We start from the raw sequence: 22,018 nt of genomic DNA on the forward strand, positions 1-22,018 counted from the left end.
ATGAGTTAGAAATGGAAACACACGGAAGATGAAGGTTAAAGCTGAAATTCTGTTGTCTGTATCCATGTTACAGGTTTTTTAGGGCAATTCATGGAGTCATGGGGGAAAACCTCTAGGTGGTCAGAATGCCCTCTGTTTTAAACGTTAATGTTCCGGTTAAGAAGGGAAGCGTGAGCTTCTCTGGAGTCCCTTCCACTATAGCAATTCAGGCTATATTTGTAACTTCCTTAGCAGAGAGAAGTTTTTAAACAACATTATCAGCTCTACTGGAGCTTTAAATACACATAATTAAGCTGCAAAGAAAGGCTTCGTTTCCAGTTTTGTGGATTTTTTTTAAACTCCAGTGAGGTTGTTTTTTTAAAAATCCTTATAGCTCAGCTTGAATTCAGTCAGTTACCCAGTGAACAAAGCTCAAGTGAGGAAATACTTTAAATACTAACGATTGAACATTTCGAAAGGAAAAAGACCAATCTTTTAATACTGTTCAGCTGAAGAGGAACACAAGTAAGCAAGTATCGTCAAAGGCATAATGCAAATTGGATTGTTTTAACACCGTAGTTCTGAGAGCTCGAGGTGTTAGTTATAACAGCTACGACAATTTTTAGAAAAATACATTATTTTTAATCTGATAGTACCCTTTTATCACTTTTTCTGTGACCAGCATAATACCCATACAAAATGAAACAAGAAAAGCCTTGTAAATTTGGGTTGACAGATTTAAGACTGTGCCTTAATGTTATTCTGACATAGAGATGTTTCTATTTCAAATGAAGTCTTTTTGCTGCACAGATTGTACTTGCACAAGCCCAAGCAAAAAAATTCAGTTCCAAAATCTGAAGTTACCTTAACACAGCGTAATCGCATTTCGTATGCAGTTGTATGTTCCTTTTGGAGTCAACCACCTTGCTGAACTTGTCTGGAGGATTTGCATTCATGGCATTGAGCTCACAGATCTTCTACGTGTTCATTTTGGCTTGAGAAGCACCTCCTCTTGACTGACACACTCAAGTCAGTGCGGGAGGCCTGAACGTCCTCTTCAACAGTGTAGACCCCCAAGAAAATCCATAGATCCTCCAAAGATTATTTTACAACCATTAGATTTCATTTATTTGTCTTTGCACAGAAATTTTAACGCAGCATTGATCATTGGCAGTGAAACTAAGAAGTGCAGTATAAGACATTCCATCACTCTGGAGCCTTTATTTGGTGTCTGACGTGCTTAGGCTGAGCTCATACCCACCATTATGGTGGTTGTTTGCACTCAGTATGGCAGCATTCAGCAGTTCGGCCTGGGGCCCGGTCAATGAGGTTAGTAAGGCTGAGCACTGCTTTGAGTATTTAGGCTAACAAATACAGGTTTAGGTCAGTGGCTTTGGCAGCAAAGCCTTCATTGACTGAAAGGGTGAAGATTCAAACCCTATGTTTGGCTTTGCTATTGCCCTCAGCACCATCCCCTGAGAGAGATTTCCATGCCAATTAGTGACTCAGTCAAAATCCGTGACTCAGTTGGCACCATCTGGGCCCATTTTGCATCACCAGCCCCTCTTGTCATCACTTTCATTGGCAAAGAGTCCTCAGTCCCCTCTAGTGCAGGCCTTGCACCACATCAATGAAGACATCTCCACAGCCACTGAGAGCTCGCATCTAATTCCAGGTATTTCCTCTGCCAAAGTTCAGTCTAACAATAGCAGAAGAAAGGGAAAAGAGCCCTCAGTCTTGTGAGGCATCAAATAAAAAGGGGGAAAAAAGATGAAACGATACCAGTAAAAAGTTTCCTGAGCTTTGTACTGTAAAAACTCTTCACAGCCTTCCTTGGTACTGGGGGGGCCCTCAGACGCTGCTGGGTTTTGTTCCTCCTACATCCTTAGTGTCAGCAGTTGTAGCCAGCTGTTCACCATGTCAGAGTTTATTCCTGAAATACTTTTGTCCTTTGGAACCAACCAAAAAGTGCTAATGCTTGATTAATGCTGTTATAAACAGGAAACCTCTTCAGTACCTCTTCATCCCCAAAAGAAGATGTATCCGTTTCCAGTCACTTTCCTTCTTCTGACTGTCTCATCCCAGTCCATCAAGCCTCCATCCTGAGAGAAAGTTGCTGTGAGTCTTGTTACAAATAACTCTGTGGACGCTTCTTGACTAAATGCAACCACAGATGTGGTATTACCAGAACAATTTCAAGACACCTCCAATCTACATTGTACGTTTCTTGTCGTCCTTTTGCACCTTGGACAAAGTAACCTTGCTCGGTTACTTTGATGGTGCCCTTCAATCACTGTTGTGCAACTATGGTGACTTTAGAGCCGATCCCAGCAGCAGAGCCTGGTTTGGTTTTGTCTCCAACCTCTCTTTCTGGCACACCTCTCCAAAAATATTTTCCTCCAAAGGCCTGAGATTCTGTGCCATAGTCAGGTAGCGGGGATGTGGGTGCATAAAGATGTTGGTGGCATCCATAAAGAAGTTTGTGAGGGGGACAGTTCAGAGGGACAGCACTGATGGATGCGGACTCTGCTCTCAGAGCTGCTTAGCAGAAAAGCTGTAAACATTGTGGTACCAACTACATCATCTCTTTTTTACTAGCCTACGGCGAAAAAACAAAGGACTGGTTATCGTTAGCCACACAGCAGGCTTTATCCAATAATATCTGCCTCACTTCTTTTTATTAATTTCATGAGAGTGGGACAGAATGTATTTTTGCAAATCTTTTGCAAATTTTGCACAAGATGTGCAAATATTGTTCAGCTTTTCTGTATTTCTGCAATTCTGGGAAATTAGAACATGCTAAGATCATACAGTCTGGCCCAATAAAAAGGAAGGAGCAAGGATAAACACGCTGGCCAGAATGACACATTCCTTGTGTTATTTGGGATATTGCTGGTTACAAAATAGGGAAGACTTTGAGCTCATGACACCTACCATGGCTCCTTTTCAAAAAACTTGAAACAAACAGCAAGGGATCATAGGGAATCATGCTCTGTAAGTGCCATTTGATGTGGCAAAGTCTTGCACCATACTATGGTTAACTGAGCCATTCCTTCTATGTAATGTTGGGCTTGCACATCGGGCTTCACCACAGGATCGCACGGGCAGATAAGAAAGCATTCCCCTTGATGCCTTCCTAGGAAAATGCTGATGAAATTCCTGAAACAGTAAAAGCTACTGGAGTGTCTTCAGACTCCCTCGATTCATACAGTCTACTAAATACTTGCTGGAAATCCCCTCAGAATAGCTGACCCTGGGGACAGGCTTTCTCAACATCCACGTGCGTGCCCTGAAGGCTCCCGCAACCCTTCCGCTCTGCCTAAACAAGAGGCAGGGATGAGCTCTACACGCTCCAGAGTCTGTGTCCAGCACCTGCTGGCAGACGCGGGGTGACACCGAACCAAAGAGCTGGAGACCAGCGCCCTGCTGATCCCACCATTTTCTCTGGCCTTTTCCAACACTTGCGTTGTGCAGTTCAGCGAAGCTTAGCGTTGTGTCACATCCGCTTGCTCGAGAACAAGGGCACCAGCACATTCCAGTCATACGTAAATTAGATTGTGAATACATGTTTGAACAATTTGTAGAAATTTCCGTGGTGGTTTTGAACAGCAATGGGTATGGCAGAGCCTTTTATGAAGAGCTCACCACACTGTGCCATGTGGATGGCGGCAGCAGCATTAAAAGCAGGAGGTGGCTGGCTAATCTACAGCCTAGGTGAACCTTGGACACGTAACCGAGCTGTGGCTGCACTTCAGGACTCCTCCGTGGAGCTTCTGATCCAATCAGCCTCTTAACTCCTTTTCCTTCTCTTCCACTGGAAATCTTTTCATGACACTTGTTTGCAAAATATGGTCCAGTTGCTCCAGAGGAGGGAGGCATACTTAATGCCCTTTTCTAGGAGCTAGAAGAGTTGTAAGAAATACTCCTTGATTTCCAATAAAGGATTAATTTCCACCTAATCCTAAACACTAAAAAGAACAGAAGAAATTCATCAAAGCTCTTCAATTCAGGAAGCTTGAGAAGTTAATCCCCTGCCTCGAAGAGACCATTGTGCAGCTCTTGACATCAAGGATTCCTGCATTCGCACAGGTATCAGACAGACAGACGTATAGCAAATACCTGAGTTTTTGTCAAGGGATTCGGTGTTAAATGTTCAGTTCTTTAATTACCAGCCCCAGGGCTGTTTAGAAGGTGCAGAGGTAACACTCTCAAGGACAGAGTTGCTGTATCTTGGTGGTTGTCACCCAAAAGCCAAGTCCCAACAGGAAATTCTCTGTTCTCTCTGTTTATTCTGTCCTCTATTCCAGATGTCAGGGATGTTAATCAGCTGGGAGGAGTTGCATCTGTTCCCATGCTAGTAACTGACATTTATAAGTCTAGTATTGAATTCTGCTATAGACAGGACTTCAGTACTAAAGAAACTATTTCTACGTATACAACTGCATGCCCTACGAACAGTAGGAGTTTGCTCAATTTAGGTTGACCCACAGTCATCTTTTCCAACAGTTTTTTTTTCAAGAAACATTTTTTCCTCAAGACTCACAGGGGTCATGGTTTCTTTCATGGACGTTATCCATTATGTAAAAAGATCACTGTCTGGTCAAACTGCAGGATGCTTGGAATGAAGACAGCCTATAAAATCTATGGAGTAAACTATCAGAGATCATTAAGAATCCTTATGGGAGACAATGGATTAAAGTAGTATTATACTCTCCATTGCTAATGCAGACCCATTTGGCTCTGGAACCCCACACGGAAAATTTGCAAGCTCAGAGCCTGCAGATTTGGCAAGGACTGAATTTGGCCCTCGCTGTGCTGCAGCGCTGTGTCCTCCAGGCCCGGCTGCCCCCGACGCTCTCCAGCAGCCCCTGACCAACCTCTGTTTAGGCAAAAAGGTGGAGCTCATCCTCTCCCATGAAAAGCAGCAGTGTATATAAGCTGTTTTATTCTCTTTGCTGATCAAGTCAAATTATACTGTCTTACACACATGGTTTGATCATGTCCAACATGCCTCTTTCAAGTGCTGTGGGGCTTTGCGTTGATCATCCTGTTTTTCTCCCATATCCATTCGTGTCCAGCCTCTCTCAGTCCTGGCTGTGAGCTGCCCCTTGAGTTTTTCATTAGCGGCAGCTGAAGCCTTCTGTAAATTCCGGAGGTTGCACCCTTCACAAAGAGAAAGACGCAAAGCACAGGCTATTTCTGTGGCAATTTTAACCGGGTGCAATACTTAGATCTGCAGTTCCCATTCTATCTTTCAGACTTCTTTTCTGATAGAAACTTAAGTCCAGTTCTTGCAAGCAATAGCTGCCCTTTGGGGAAATACAGAGCAGCCACCTCCACCATGCTCCATTTACAGCATCCATGAGCTCAGTGCATTTGACTTTGTCTCTCACGTGGATTGCTGGATTTGGGCAAACAGTTCTTCAGTTGAGGTGTGTTTTTTTGTTTTTTTTTTCCTAACGATCCCTTCACTTTTGCTGCCAATGGAAATGTACAGCAATCTTTCAGAAGAGACGATGCTGACTTGTGCGATGTCCTGGGGGAGTTTGCTCTGTGCAGCCACACTTCAAACCCTCGGCATTACTGGTGCCTTCACGTAGTGGGTTCACAGGGTTCAGGAGAAGGGGGGAGAAGGATAAGGTGAATTTTCTTTATATAGTCTCAGCTGAAAATGTCGATGTGAGCAGAAGCACGAAGACTGGCCTAGCAGCTCTGCCTTTGCCCGATATCTGTGAACTTAATGCCGGGGGGAAAGCCAACCCAAAAGTGTGATTACTCAGAAAATAGCAGTTTCTATAAGTAGTTTATATTTTGGGTTAGAAAAATACCTTTACGTCATGGAGGACTTGCCTGGAGCCTCAATAGGTGTGATGGAAAGACTGGGAAAAGAGGTGCGATTTCTGAGCAGAACAAATAGATAACAGTGTGCCAGTGCTATGATTTTCAGAGCAATGATGTTGTCGATGTAGCTGGGAGAGCTGACGCTTACAAGTAAGGCAGGTTTCAGCAGCAGGGGGATGTCTTTTCTTAAGCCAATTAATAGTGTTAGGAAAAAAAGATAAGAATAACACAAAGAAGGGTTTATGAGCTTGAAAACTTGTCCTTTTTATCCCCCTCCCCCACATTAATCAGTTGATCCGGTAGGAAAAAATATTAAGATTTCTCCCAAGAAATCATGGCTTGTGTTTTTTTTTGTAGTCTTTCTTTTTTTAGTTTGTCAGCCTGTTGGGGGATTTCAGCGGTATGAGGAGTGTATGTCAGGGGATTTGCGTATGTATGTATGTTTAAATTTGATAGCTGGAACAGAGTAAGGAGGGGATTAACTAAATGGAAAGGTGATGGAAAAGAGGAAGGTCTTGGAAAAGATTGAAGGAGAAAGGATGCAGAGGCAAATCTGTAGGCAACAGCCCGAAGCACAGTCTGTGTCTATTGGCCCTTGTTTGAACTTCTTTGGCACCAGTTCCTGATGTTTTAAGTCCCTGTCTGCCTCCTCCCCATTCTGTCTTCCTTCTTTCCCCAAGGCAGGTCGTCCCTTCAGTGTAGGCTATCTCCTCTGCCCAGTTTGGGGCTGGGGGAAACCCAAGAAGTGGGTGTCTTGGGTTATCTTCTCTTAACTGCAGCAAGAAGAATTAATTGTCCCGCAAACACCCCAGGATCAGGACAGTGTGGAGCTGTCCTGTCACTTCTGCAGCTGTCCACCACTAAGACAGGCTTGTTCAGTGTGATTGGCGAGGCCGATTTCAAAGTACGTGTGATGTCTTCTCCATTAGCTGTATGTCAAGACACCCACTGAAATAGTCATATAGTCCTAAAACTTTCTGTGTGCATATGTGAGAAGGATGAAGGGTGTGGGTGATCAGAGGGGCTACAGAGAGTTGCTGGTAATAATTTCCCTCGAGCTATCAGGAAATGCAATGATGCAGAGCCTCACAACAGATCTTTGAGGATTACTGAGATACTCTGGAACCACTTCAATATTTGTAACACATGTTCATAAAAGCTGCATTGTAAAAAAGTGTGATGCTGATAGCCAAAGTCGTTTTTCATCCATTAGGGCCAGATTCGTTGAGGAGTAGGATGGATATATCCCCACCCCACAGCCTGGGAGAGTGTTTAGACCAGGAATACAAACTGCTACTGTCAAAAGCAATTCTGTGTTTCCTTGATTGTAGCCCTGGCTGAAGCGGAGTTACAGGACCCACTGTTGTGGTTTAACCCCAGCCGGCAACTAGGACCACGCAGCCGCTCCCCACCCAGTGGGATGGGGAGAAGAATTGGAAAGAATAAGGAAAACCCGTGGATTGAGATAAAGACAGTTTAATAGGTAGAGCAAAAGCCGCGCATTAGGAGAACGTGCTCTGCTGGGGTCAATGAAATACTGTCCTTCAATTTTGTTCTGAATAGATTTGCAGTTTTGGAGTTTCTCTGGGTAACTCGGCTGAAACTACCTAGTTTGCACATAATTTCAGCACTCCAAATTAGCATAAATTTGCAAGAAAGTGTTTTCAGGTTCATTAATAATGGATGGGGGGGCTACACAATCAGAGCGCGTGTTCTTAGCGTCCAAAAGGATCAGGGTGAGCTGCACTGAAGGAACTTCTTGGAGTACTTAAATGTTTGGGGTATGAAACTCTAATAAACCTCCAAAAAGCCAGGAAATTTGGAGCGAAGGCTGAAACTCCATACCTTGTGCACCCTACTGGGTCTTTGTATTTCAGAACACGTTATGTTTGTTCACTGAAATATCTCCAGTATGGAACTCTTTAGGGTGGAGTTTCACCTTTAACTCTAAATTTCCTGGCATGTGTGAGTTTGAAGTACACACTTAACTTTTCCCCAGTGCTGTTTTTCATTTTTAATTTCCTTTTTCTTTTAAAGGAGGGACCTTGCTAGAGGGACCCCTGCTAAAAAGGGACCCCACTGAAACGAAGATTAGTGTTTTTTGGCCTAATTTGATCTTTCTGAAATTCTTCAGGAGAACTAGGTTCAGCAAATTTTTCTCTGCTGTCGTTTTAAAGACTCCTGCGGCCAATCCACCCCAGTGAAAAAGATCGATAAAATCCGCACCCTGCAGCCCAATTATTTTCGAAGGTACCCAGATGTTTGAGTCGTATATAACAAACCTTGGAAACATCGAACATCTCCTGTAAATTCTAGTTAAAGATCTGGTCGTGGCCATTGATATGTGTGAGCTCTTTGTTGTGAAGTGTATTATTTCCATTAATTCAATAATCGCAGAAGCAGCCCATGTTTGCCGTTGACACTTGTTGGGTTACATCAGTGACGGTAAAATAGTGGAAACAGCAGTGGTTTGGAATCACAGCAACGGCAATTACCTGCAATGCTTTTAAAAATAATTTTGGCCCTAGACGTTGAAAAGATGTGTCATCACTGATTTGTGTGAGGGCAGCTTCAGCGGGGTTGAATTACAAGGCTTTGGAGAATAAAATTCTTTCTACTGCCTCAAAATGCATCTTTTGAGTTCTACTGCCAGTAGATAATATGGAATAAATTTGCTTCTCATGCTATATCCTTGTTGTGTCAATAAATCGAGGACTTCAGTGAGAAGCTGTGGTAGCCGGTTTCCCCAACACAAGACTGTTGGTTTTTCAAATCATTCCCATCAGCTTTGCAAGGAGAATTTATCTTAGTGAAATGTCCCTAGGGAAATCTGGAAAGTGCTGAAGTGATGTGGCATTGGCTTTGTAAGTGCCTGCAGCCTCAGCCCAGGTGTGCTGGAAGTGCTGAGAGCCCCAGCTTGTTTTCCAGAGGACCGGAGGCTCCTGTACCCTTTCCCTGCTGACCCTTGCGATGGCTGTGGCATTGTACACTTTGCCGAAGTCCCCAAAACTCAGCAATTCTTGAGGATTTTCAAGAACTTTAGTTCATGCAAATGAAAAAGTGAAATCCAGGGAGGATTCCTGCTGCCTGGAGCCAGGTACTTTGTTACCGACCAGCCCTTCTGCGATGGGACTGGTACCCTGCAGCGCTGAGAGCATGAGGAGCTCCCTGTATCCTCTGCTAAGCTGAAGATTTCTCATTCTGACACATAAAAGCACTTTATCACTTTACTGGGAGACAATATGCCTCTCCTTTCACCCTTTCCAGTATGGCCCCATCCACATCCTTGTGTTGTATTTCCAGCCCTGACTTTGTAATACAGATCACAGCTGGTTGGTTTGAATTTCCCCTGAGTTACCCAGGATGCTGCTGAAAGCACAGGAAGAGCAGAAATGCTTTAATCAGTTAAATCAATCAAACAAAAAAAAAAAAAAGTAGACTAGACCTTAAAATTTACCCTGCGACCTTTGATACTCGCTGCGATGACGTCTTTGTCCTATTTCTTTAAGTGCAAGGTTTTATTGGGACTTGGCAGAAGGGTTGAGCGAGGAAGACACGGGAGGGGGGTTTGCTGAGTTAAAAAAGGAAAAAGAAAATGTCAGTGAGAAAATGGAAATACCCTGATGTTTCTCCAGCCTAGTGCTGGAGTCGGCCTCGCTCTCTGTTGCAGGGAAGGGGCTCCTTTTCCATTAGCTTGACTATGGCCTTATTTAATCGCTTTGCTCTGACACGGAGCCAAGAAAGGGCTTTGCTGTGTGATGCCGGGTCCTGCGTGCGCTCAGGCATCCACAGCTGTTCCCTAGCAAGGGCTGGCTTTTGACTACTGAGGTATTTTTTTATAGCCACAGAGGGCAACTATTAATAGATGAGATTTACCAAAACACAGAGCTACGCAGCGTGGTGTGGAGGGGAAGAGGGAAACCTGTGTGATTTATGCCAGGAAAATTCCATGTCGAAATCATACTGAAAGAGACAGTAAAAATGAATATGCCAAAAAGGGGATTTAATCTGTTAGTCGGGCCATGGCAGCATTTCTCCTCCATTAAGAAGCTACCCCATCGCATGAAGGATGTTAGTGAATTATTTCTTCATCATTAAACAGCACAAATTATACAAAGGATAAAGATAAGACACATAGACAGAAAATACCAGCTTTTCTGAGATGCGATTAGACTGTGAAAGAAATACCAAAAGGAAGCGGAGGCATTCCTGACCCCAAAGACATTTCGGTTTGATCAGACGTGGGATTAGGGGTAAAATGTGAAGAATTCCACATTGTGTGGTAGGAACGAGCTGATCAGGAGTTTGCCTCTTTGTTTATTGATTCATTTCTTATTTCCATGCTATGATATAATGAGACTTGTGCCCTTGACAGACTCAAATTCTATTCATATATCGAAGAAGACAGGTTAAGGGAGCATTGAGCAGAAAGGAGTGAGGGTGTCGATTTAAGTTTGTTTTGCAGTCAGAGCTCAGACATTGGTTAAATAACATAAAATAGAGATTATATCAATTAATAGACCCATCACTGTAATCATCTACATGTTTTTTGTGCACCTTTCAAAGGCACAAAAAGGAATTATATTCCCAAGACAAGACCCACTGACTATCAGTAGCGTGTGGGTATCAAAATCCTCTTTGCGCTTTGAAAAGCTTTGTCTTAAGTTGTTTTGTGTTTCCTTGATTCATTAATTTGTTTTGTTTAATTAAAAATGAGACAGGAAGAGATTAACTGGTGAAAAATTCTAAGTAAATAAAGAAGTATGATATACTCATGTAGAGAACGTGGGGAGACCTCAAAAAGGCCAGAGCTTCATTTGCTTCACGTGAGCATCACAGAGTATGGAAATGTTTCCTAACTGTCTGAACTGCTTAGGTTTGCAAAACTGGTTGAGAACAATTACAAAACAGCATTTTTCTGTGATCTCCTGATTTCCACGAGCTTGATGATGCTCTATTCCCGTCTTCAATCCCAGCAAGCGCAAATGGAGACAAATATAGGCATGCCTGAGAAATATGGAGAATTACATAAACTTGTATTATTCAAAATACCTGAATATGTTTGGGCTTGGCATTTCTGGTTAAGGGGTTTTGTTTTGCCTTCACCTTTGGCTCGCTTTCTGTTAAGGACTAATTCTGCGAGTTGCTGATTCCTCCCGAAACGTGTAGTCTCAGTGTTACTGCACTAAGTGCTGAGGATAAGCACTGGCTATTTGTAGTCGCTGCTCAGTTAGTTCCTTAGGGGAACAGTCGCGCCATCTGCTCGCAGCGGGTATAGACACACAGCACAGGCGTGATTTAGAGAAATAAATCTTAAAGTCTTTACAATTGCTGGAGGAAAGGTAGGTCCTTCCACTAGGATCCAGAGCACCTAGGTTAGAGGCTGAAAATAGCTGAAAAATATCAATGCCATGCACGGTTTACATCAGGCTTCCCCATCATACTGCATTCCGTAACAGTCATTCAATCTTTTCTATTTTTACATATATAATGTTGTTCCAAACGTATGTTATGCTTTCTGTCTGGACTAAGTTACATATCCCAAGCTCTTTGAAGTCCGTAGAAAGATTGAACTCCCAAAGACTTTGGTCTTTGGCTTGGATCTCTACATCCAGAGCGCGAGTGAGGTCGAGAGCCTTCCTGAGACGAAGGGCCGTAGCTCAGAGGAAAGCTCCTACAGAACAGCACGGCACTACAGTAAGTAGAAGAAATGTTTTGGGTAAGGATTGATGGCAACAGTTCACAGCATTATGAAAATTACTTCCCTTTTGCCTCCAGCCTTTTTACCACTGCTGTGTCCGTGCCAAAAACCAGAACTCACTCACTAATTCTTCCAGAATTGATCGGTCATGATAAACTTCCAAACACAGAGTAAAATGCTTCCGTCAGACACATCAGAGTGTTTCTCCCAGTTTGCCTGGAGAAATGCGTGCTGTTTGATTTCCCCCCCTGCACCCAGCTGGATTCAGAAAAGGGCTCGGAGTTCCTGGCTTCCTCCTCATACTCGCAGAATTCCTTTAATAGTTTTACTTCTGGGGATAGATGTATTCATGTGTGTTTCCTTCAAAATGTCTTATTTTGTCTTAAAAATGCAGGCTCAGACCTTTAGCTATCCTCATCTTGATCAGACACAAAGTTCTCTTTTTATCCAGCTGGGAACGATACCTGAAGCATTTCCAGTTTTTGATCTAGAAAACCATCAGGAGGAGATAGTCCAAAAGGTGGTTCCAGGGGACCTTCTCTTCCCCCGCAGCTGAACACGGCAGGGTGTCAGGTTTTGCAAAGTTCTTGAGATGTACTTGAACCGGCAGCAAAGTTCTGGAAGCGAGGGAGTTCATAGCATCCCCCCTCTGTCTTTCACAGGGAGCTGTGAGGCATTTCACGCTAACATACGCTTTATGAATGCGGGTTTGTATAATTCAGGGTCTGTGTGTGAGAAACAGTGGACAAAAAGGACAAACCTGCAATTTTTGCTGGATCCTTTGCAAAGGTAGTTTTGTAGTCATCAGGATCTTAAGTCCTGTAGTGGTTGTTAGTGACGCGTCACCAATGAATTACTGCAGCAAACTAGAGCAAAAGTTGACGTGTGGTTGAGATACACAAGAGGGTGAGAGAGGGTGCAGATGTCACGGGGACGTTGGACCGCATGGCCTGCCTACAGCGGTCGTACTCGTGGCAAAAGTTGGTCGAGAAATTTGCCATAAAGGAAAATTAGAGTTTTCCCCCTTTTGCATTCCTGTTTGACAATGGAGAACAGATCTTTGCCTCCTCGTAGCCCTTTGCTAGAGGTCTGTGTTTGATTCAAGTGGATCCACAGGCTTGTGGTGCCAAAACAGGCAATTTCTGCACTCATGTCTGAAGGCCAAATGTATGGGTATGATTTCCTATAGTTTACTGTTACATGCTGGACCAGTATCGTACGTTTCATAAGCTGCCAGTCCAATTTTGTAGGGTTTTGGGAAATGTGTCCTCCAGGGAATGCTTACAATCAGCCTTATGTTTTGGACTGATAGTGCCTGTTTTCTGGTACACATGTTAGCAGATCCATATGTGAGGCAACCCAAACGTCCTGCCATCCGACTAATAACCTGGGCATTTGATGTGTCCGCTGCTCACTGTTTATTTAAGTAGAGAACCTTTTCTGCTTGATAAATCCTTCAGTTCAAGCAAGGTCCACTCTCAGAAGCACACACGTACAATGGTATTTGCCTTACCTTGTATCTACGCAGACGTTGCAGGTCTTGCCTAGGTTTAAAAACCAGCAAGTCTGAAAGTTCTGGAGTGTTTGGAAAAGGCACGTTTACATCTTTCCTCCTGCTGCTTGTTTCTGGCTCAACAGAGAGAAATGAGGGGCAGGATTTTGATGTCAGGGAGTTAATTATGTTAGCAGTATCTGTTACAGCCTTTGCTGCCACGTTTTGTCTCCCAATAGTAGTTGCTTGGCAAAGTCATGATCTGCGAAGTCCTCTCTCCTGCTCTTTCCTTTTCCTTTTCCTTTTCCTTTTCCTTTTCCTTTTCCTTTTCCTTTTCCTTTTCCTTTTCCTTTTCCTTTTCCTTTTCCTTTTCCTTTTCCTTTTCCTTTTCCTTTTCCTCTCCCTAGTGAACAGGAATAGAAATTTAAAAAAAAATATATATATAAAAATGTTGGATTTAGAAGACACACTATCAACAATATTTTCCTTCTGCAACTCTGAACTGTTTTCATTGCAGGTGTGTTGGTGTTTCTGCCAGATCACCTGGCAATTTACTGTGGATTCTGGGAACTTCAAAGTTAAATGTTCTTATGTGAAATTTCTGTTTCAGTGACTGACGTTTGCTGTTTCCTTGTAATCTCTTCACTGCTGGGAGAGAACAAGAGTAACCAGCTTTCATAGATCTCGTAATATTTAGTGGTTCTTTGAATCTGACTATTCCGTTTTGTTGGTTTGTTTTTTTTTTTCCTTAAAAAAATGTGTTCAAGGCTTCACTGTTGAAGATAAAGGCTTACTGGTATGACCCATCAATACCCCCTGAAAAGAAAACAGAAAACAAAAAGAGCTAAATATTAGTCCTTTGTTGTAACAGGGAGAAAAAAAAATCATATGAACATTGAAAATGTGAGGCTTTTTGTGCCAGGCACAAGCTTTTCTTGGTTTCCCTGAACAGAAGTCTCCATCACCAGATTATGTTCTTTGTGATCTCACTTTGGTGTCTCCTACCCTTTCCTGCATAAGATGAAATAAGAGGAAATTTCAACCAGTCTCATTTGAATCAGGTTTTCGTCTCTTTCTCAGAAAAGAGGAAAATTGGGATTATCTTAACCATAGGCCATTGATGATCTGCCCACTGCAGCAGGACCAACTTTATGCACAACCCTGCCAGGAGGTTAAGAAATGAGATTTGGAAGTCCATGAGTTGTAAAAACAAAAACAGAAAAGAAGCGGCATCTCCAAAGCAAAAGTGATGTTTTGCAAGATGCATATTTGGACTGGTTATTTTGGCCCATCAACTCCAGAAATATCTGTAATAAACATGCTACGTCCTTTGTGGTTATATATGATTTTATTTTGTTTTTTGCTGACATCGGCCTGATTCCAAGTCTCTCTTCATTCCAATAGCAATGTATATCTCAGTTCGTAGCACGGGGTTTATGTGCAGGGAGGATTAGTGTCAAAAAGTGAGATGAAAGGAGTGAAGAATTCGGTCGTGTTCATTTTTTCATCCTGCATTTTTAACTGTGTGTTAATTAGGGAAGATGCTTAAGGACCAGCCCCTTAAAGTTCCAGCTGCATACCCCAGCAGGGACGGTGCCACGTGTCACCCTTCTGCAGGAGTCGTGACTAATTGCAATCTAACTGCGAGCACCCCAAGGTGCCTCCTACCCTGACCTGTGTTGGGCTTCCTAAAAATCCCAAATATTCCCATGGTAGGTGACGCACCAGAGCCCATCGGGGAAGGGTCCTGACTGCAAGGACAGATGGCACACGTAGATGGAGCCCAGGACGGAGTAGTGTCCCCGCAGTAGGGTACCCCCATGCCTCCCCTGGGCTCTAAAGAGGGGACACAAAGCATTTCCCAGTGCTCCAGGAGTGCTAAAGCCTGCGTCACCCCAGGCGTGACTCCCAAGGTGCCAGCGAGGCACTTGTTTGGGCAGGCTGCAAATGTGACCTCAAGCCTGATCCCACAGCCGCTGGGATGGAGATGGGAAAGACAAGGCTGGAGTTGAGTATTAGTAGTGGAAATTGTTAGACAACTTTAATACAGAGAGTTGCTACGAGCTACTCCTATAACTAAAGAAAATTCTGTGTCAAAGCTTCAAGTTTCCTCATGATTTCTACCTTCCAGTCTGATTGAGAGAGGCTCTACCTAACTCTTGACCTGATTCAAGGGAGTGATGACAGGCTGCATTCCTGGTCCCTTGTGCTTTTCATGAAAAAATCAAGTTTGTTCTGGTGACTGAAACCAAAACGTCCTTTGCGTGAACTGTTGTGCGGTGTGCTATGCACGTATCTGTTGGTTGTTCTTGGAAGCTTTGGGATGAGAGGTGGTATGTAAATGCCAAATATTATTAGAACGGTGGCTGCACACTCATTGAAAGCAGAGCCCTGGTTCCATAAGAAAATCTGTTTATGAAGTAAATGTGCTACATTGTCTTCAGAAACGGTGAAGCCGAGGGATTCAGGAAGGACCAGCTTATTGTGGGGAGCTCTGACTTCCCATCTGCTGAGCACCGAACCTTTAGGACTTTTTTGGCAATTATAAAATATGAGTAAAAGACTGTAAAATAAGAGTGAAGGCTTGTAAAATATGATTAGTGGCTACCAGCAGAAAACTTAAAGGATTAGTAACACAAGCCACCACTTATTTAAAAGAAAAATGATCCATATTATCACAGAACATAGGCTCAAGAGATTGAGTTTCTAATTCTAGCTGTCACCCTGAATGATTTTGGCACTTTGAGCAAATTATTACATTTCTCTACCTCAGTTTTCCATTTCGGAAGACAAGGAAAATTATTCTGTTTGCCTATTTCATGGCTGCTTCAGTCATGGTAAAATTTCTTGAGGGGAGGCCCAGCGCGAGGGTTCTTGTCCCGCTTTAGTATCACTTAAGCCCTCGGACAAGGTTTGGAGCGGTGCAGAGGGCTTGTGTCAGGGCTTTGACCAGAGTGGAATTTCTCTCTTCATGTTTAGGAAGCATTTTGAGGCCCAGAGGGGAAGCACTGTGGAAGTGCCAAGCAGTATAACTGATGGTTAAAATAGCCTCAAATATATATACCTTTCTATACTGATTTAAATTCTGGAGTATACGTGGATGAGGTTTGCTGCAGCCAAAAGAGGTTTTCATAAAACGGCAAAGGAAATCTTTTTTAACAGAACGGGTTCCTGAAAATATCCTTACGCCACTTCTTTCTTTATCGTTTGACTTTTCTCCTTGTTACAATGGTTCAGCCTGTAGAGTCTGGAAAAACATCAGGGTAACCAGGGCAGAGGGAATATCAGATGGAGATGAGGGATGGATAAGAGACAAATTACAGTACATTTCTCATGGGTCATTTGGCTCTAGTCTTGAAAAGGAGAGAGAAAAAAATCCCAAAGTAGTAAAAGAAAGAAAAAGAGACAATCAAAACAAATAAACCTGCCAGTGTTGCTGATTTCAAAGGTCTGTGAAATGTGCATATATGCTTCATAATGTTTACTGTTTTACAAAGATGCGTCTTGAAATGCTTGAAATGTTCCATACTCCCTGTCTCAGCAGTTAATTGTACAGTAAGATCACAGTTCTCTTTGCCAAGGCTTTCCCTTTGTTTTCTTTTTTCTTCCTGCAAGTTGGCCAGCCGGCGTATCTTTTCCTAGCTCTGTGTAGCTGGTTAGCTTAATTATTTTTTATGGTCGTGCGAGGAAATGGGGTTTTTCAGTTCTTGCTGCATGAGCAAACTCAAACGTTGCTCCGCTCTTGGACGTAGACCTTGCAAAGGAAGAAGGCTCAGTGATCGCACATTTATGGTCTGTAGCACTGCAACCCTTTATAAACCTACAAAAATGTTGTATAAAGGTGGCGTCTCTGGTATAAGAAATGGGCAGTAAAGCTTGGGAGGATAAAGAGAAGAGAGGGAACAAATAATTTTGTGTACATTAACAGCCACCCTGAATTTTTGCCCAGAGCTCAGACAGAACATGTTTGACATTTGCATCATCTTTTTCCCCATTCTTTTTCCCTGAGCCTCTGTTCTTTCTTATCCTGGCCAGAACCAGCAGCAAAAGTGCCGGAAAAAAAAATAATCTGTTTTCACTGTATTTCTGAATCTCAGCCCAGGTTTGTGAAGGATTTGGCAAGGATTTACAAACCTTTGAGAGAATCCGTGCGGAGATCTGAGGAAACCCGCCTCCCTCCTTAAAAAAGCAAGTTGCATTGGCCAGAAATTGGGCAAAAAATTGGTCGTTTCAGCTGAGGTTTCCTTTGAGATTTTGGATTTGAACCTGAAGCTGCACTTTGAGAATCAAATTTTGCTCTGACTAACTCTAGATTTACACTGGAGCAAATACATCACAGTCAGAGCTGATACTTGTGAGCAGCCCAGTGAGAGCAGAAGCTGGCTCAAAGTGAAGCTCACATGAACCAAAGCAGAAGAGGACCAGAGTGAGATCTGGAATAGTCAAAATGTCCGGTTCATTCCAACCTGTTGCTGTGGTTGAGCCTATTAAGTAGATACTGCATTTACAGCATCCAGGAGTTATCTGTAAGCAATTGCATGGAATAAATCTGTATCATTTAGAGGTCTTCTATGAGAAAGTCAGATAGGGCTGAGCAGGGGCGCGCCGTTAGGGTTCTATAGATGACAATACTGATTTTTAGAGCTTAGAAGCAAATAATTTCCTTTATGTACAGGATGGTTTTTTTCCTTGCAGTCCTATAGATTTATAGTGCAAAATGGTGCAGTAGAAATGTGCTGATTTCTAGGACTGTCCTGCTGGAAAGCCAGCATTTCAAAGCAAATGGAATGAAACCAATGACTTGGCAATTGTAAAAATTCCCTACTTGAGATCGAGGAGCTGCTCTCAGTCTCTGTTGCAGGATAAAAAAAACCCAGACCCAAAGGATTCCCATATTTTGCACAGTAAAACCCTTTTTTCTTTCTCTAATTGTTTTTTAATATTTTTTTTTTCATAGGGTGAGCGAAGCCTGAGTCACTGGCATAATGGCAGAATTAATTCAGTTTGGAAAAGAGGGCACCCTAGGACCAAGGAACACCCAAACTTTTGTTGCCATGTGCGCTTTTCTTTTGTAATGTGTGTTGTTTAGGGTTGGTCTTAACGGTAGGATCTGCCACTGATATAAAAAACCCTCGTCCAGCTTTAACCAGCTGACCTGAATGAATGCATCAGCAGTGTCACCAACAGTGGTAGAGAGTTCAGCACGGGCTACCAAACCTACCCGAGAAGCTGGGTTTATATTTGATCAGTTATCCTAAGTGGCTTTTCTTGGATCCTTATCATTATTATTTTTTTTCGCCAAAACATTCCTCCTTTCTAGTAACGGGAGATCAGATTTGGGGGCTGTAGAGGACATTTTACTGCAGCGGATAAACCAAAATTCTTTAAAAGCTGCCAAGCCTACATGTGCTGACAGTGCTTGCAATTTATGCTTGTGGACATGACCTAGTGACTGCCTGGTTTGGATGCGGTCGGAATTACAGTTACACATTTGGATTTCAGTGTGAACACAGGCAGTGATCTGGATCTAAATTGGGACCTGAAGCCTTTCACTTGTAATATTCTGGCTCCGCTCTATTTCAGGCTCCGTCCCAATCACTGAAAGATTTATACCTTTATCAATAAATTATCATGACTTTTACTACACTTACACCAGTGTCTTAAATTAACACTAAAGTAAATGTAGATGAGGCACGCTTCCTGCTTCACATGATTTATAGCAATCTGTCTGAAATGAGGAGCAAAATTAAATTTGCCAGCAAAAGCAGATCTTTAACATCAGGTCAGACAAAAATTTTTATTGGGAGTCCACCGCTGCAGAGGGTTTGTGGGTTGGCTTTTTTTGTTGAGGTTTTTGATAGACCTGCAGCACTTTAGGCAAAAGAGGAGAAAAAAATGTTAGAAATGTTTGTAAGTCTGAAATCTCTGCTGTGTACTTTATGTCAGGTTGGAGGTGATAGACGGGATGAATGTAGCGGTTACACGGCACTGATAAGCTCTCGGCTTGAGGACTGTGTCCTCTTTTGATGACCTGCCTTTGAGAAGGATGTGGAGAGTGCAGATGAAAGCATCAGAAATGACCAGAGGTCTTAAAAAACAGAACCAGTGGGGAGAGGCTGAAGAAATAAGGTGGGTTTAGCCTAAAAATGAGGTGGTTTACAGGAGATATAATCAGCTTTCAAATAATAGGTTTGGTAAAGCAGAAGGGAATCCTCTAATCTCCGTCTATGGGGAATGGCACAAATAGTCACGCACATCTGTTGCAGCAAAAAAGATTCAACTAGGCCTTCAGGAAACTTCCTGACCATAAAGGTATTGAAACATGGGGTGCAGGTTGCTGGGGCAGTGGCAGAGTCCTTGTCACGTGTGGTCTTGAGTATGGGCTAGATAAAACTTTGCTTGGTGAGACATACAGAGATGTCCCTGCTTTGGGGTGGGGGGCTGGCAGCGATGTCTCTGGACATCCTTTCCAGACTGTGACTCTATGACAGAAGGCAAAAGGCAGCTTATATACACTGGCATCAACACTGCGTCTCCAAAAGGAGGGTTCCATGTCTAACCACCCAAGACTGAGAAATCACAGGGGGAAAAGCTAAATTACAATTGTGCGCCTCTGCCAAATGGCCCCATTTCAAGGTCAGCTTTCAGTGCTGTTGAAGCCACGGCTCTTCCCATTATCTTCAGGAAGAACATCATTTGGCTCAAAACCATCCTTGCTGTTCACTGCCGATATTGAAAATCTCTAGGTGGACACTGCGCCCTAAAACCTTGGGTCCCCCATGTTGCTTGCACAAACGGGACAAACGGTGGGTGCCTGCCCACATCCCAGTTGCTGTGGTCTTTGCTGTTCTAGTGGGTTAGTGTCAATCCTGGGGCCAAGGCCAGAGCTGGAGGGACTGAGGGAGCACCACTGAGACTTATGGGACACACCGTGTTGTGAGCCACACCTGGATCTGTCACAGGCTGCCGGCGAGCGTTGCGAGGGCTGTCCATTAAAGCTTTCTCTTCGTCTGCTAAACTGTGTACCATGGTTTAAGCGGGGCTGAACCCAGCACCAGATGAAAGCAGAAACACGGAGTCTTGGGAAGGAGAGTGAAGTGGTGGATCCCTGTGTTTCCAGCAGATTTACTCTGCCGTATGCTGAGGGTAAAGGGTAGGACACTGCACATCGAGAGGTAAAATGGAGACTTCGAGGCTGACTTCCCAATTCAGAAGATGCTGGCCTTTTTGTTTTGGGTTTTGTTTTTTAATGATGAAACACAGTGCTTTTTATTCCTAACAAACTCATCAGGCAGTTGGAGACCATACTCCCTAGTGAGCAGATAGCAAAGTTCCTACTCTGCGTTTGGGTGGGGTCTTGCAAATAATCCCTTAAGTACCCTGTTTGTTTTCTTGCTGTAAAGTGACACTTGTCTTTGAAGGAAAAAAACAAAACAAAGTCAAATCGAGAATAACTCAGAGCAAACAGTAGAAAACATTTCCTAACAATAAGGGCTGGAAGGCTCCGTGTTCCTTGCAAAAACAACCACGAGTGCAAGAGGCTGCACCACCAGCCACATTAGGGAAACAGGGGAAAGCCACTCTGCGACCTGGGGGAAAACGGGGGAGGAAGAGCTTCCAACCCAGTTACAAAACTGCTCAACTCTAGTCACCAAGGCCAGATTCAATACGATTAGACCTGATAATAACCGAGTTTAAAAGCCATTGTCAAATGTGTTTGTACCGAAGCGGCAGAGATTTGTGGCTGGGTTTGGCTTGGGGGATGATGGTGGGCAAAAGGGAGCTCCTCGCGGTGGCCCCGGCAAGCTGGGGGCTTTACCTCGCCACCCAGGGACGGGTCCCGCTGTGGCAAAGCCACAGCCCAAATGGACAGGAGACGAGTTTGTGAGATGTGACAGGCACGGGGACAATGGCTCCTCGCGTGAGTGATGGGGCAGGCAGGGCGGTTGCGAGACACTGCGGGGGGAGCTACGGGCTCCATTAGATTGAAACTGGAGCAGCGTACGGGATGCGTATTGCTGACTGCGGTCTGGGGCTTACTGGGTAAGGGCGAGCTGCTGTACGGTACAGTGTCAGAGGGCTGTTTATGCTGCAGTGGAGGAAAAAAACAAACCGAAGCAGTGCATTGGACAAATAAGTTGATGAAAAGATCTGGGTGGGAATGTGCACATTGCCTGATGTGATTTGGTGTCCCAAATGGCCTTAAACAGCCCATAGAATTTCTATGTCTAAAACAGATTCCAGCAAAGGAGACCTTTTATGATGCACTAATAGACTCATTAGGTTTCTTGAGCAAGGCACGCTCACAGCATCGTATGTTTTTTCCATTACAGGAATTACACATGTTTTGTTGTGCGTTGGGTTTTGTTTTGTTTTCCACGCAGACTTGCCCTGACAGTTCCCCCCATTCAGGTTTATGTTGGAGGTACCATCTCGAGCCAATGAATTTTATGAAATATGTTGCTGGCACTCACGGAGAGATGCATAAAGGAAATATTCTAATGACAGTTGGAAAGGCTTTGATCCCTTTCCAAGACTGCACTCATGTCTTTGAAATGCGAGTTTGGCAGTGCTGGAAAGGCTGGGCTCTTTGGCTCTTTTTGGCACGAGCCCATGTGACAGACATTATGTCCTCTATCAGGGGACCCACATAACCTTGAGAAGTGTAAGCAATGCTCACAGATTGCATTGGGTCAGATAGTCTGGGCTGATAACAAAGCAGCCGCGGCAGCAGGGGGGAGTCAGCCTCGTCCAACGCAATAACTGAAAACTATTTTGACCTGGTAACTGTTGGGTCTGCTGCCTGCGGCTACGTAGTTGGACATGAACTGCAAAAGTAGTTAATTTATGCCTCCTTGAGTGTAGGAATGTGGTGATGATGGATAGGGATGGGAGGTTATTAGAAACATGGGGAGGAAGGAGAGGATGGAATTCCAGCTTGTGTTTTTATCTCTTACACACACACACACGCGCTGGTTCCTTTGCGTACAGACTCTTGGCTGTCT

The 22,018-nt window shown here is 43.6% G+C and overlaps 1 protein-coding gene across 1 annotated transcript in view; it reads left to right on the plus strand.

Annotated features, from left to right (window-relative positions):
• PAPPA (pappalysin 1) overlaps positions 1-22,018 on the plus strand; it is a 186,277-nt gene that overhangs the window by 28,393 nt on the left and 135,866 nt on the right. The gene's annotated exons all lie outside the window — the stretch shown is intronic.

The sequence above is a fragment of the Larus michahellis genome, chromosome 15, assembly GCF_964199755.1.
Source record: "Larus michahellis chromosome 15, bLarMic1.1, whole genome shotgun sequence".
NCBI lineage: Eukaryota > Metazoa > Chordata > Aves > Charadriiformes > Laridae > Larus > Larus michahellis.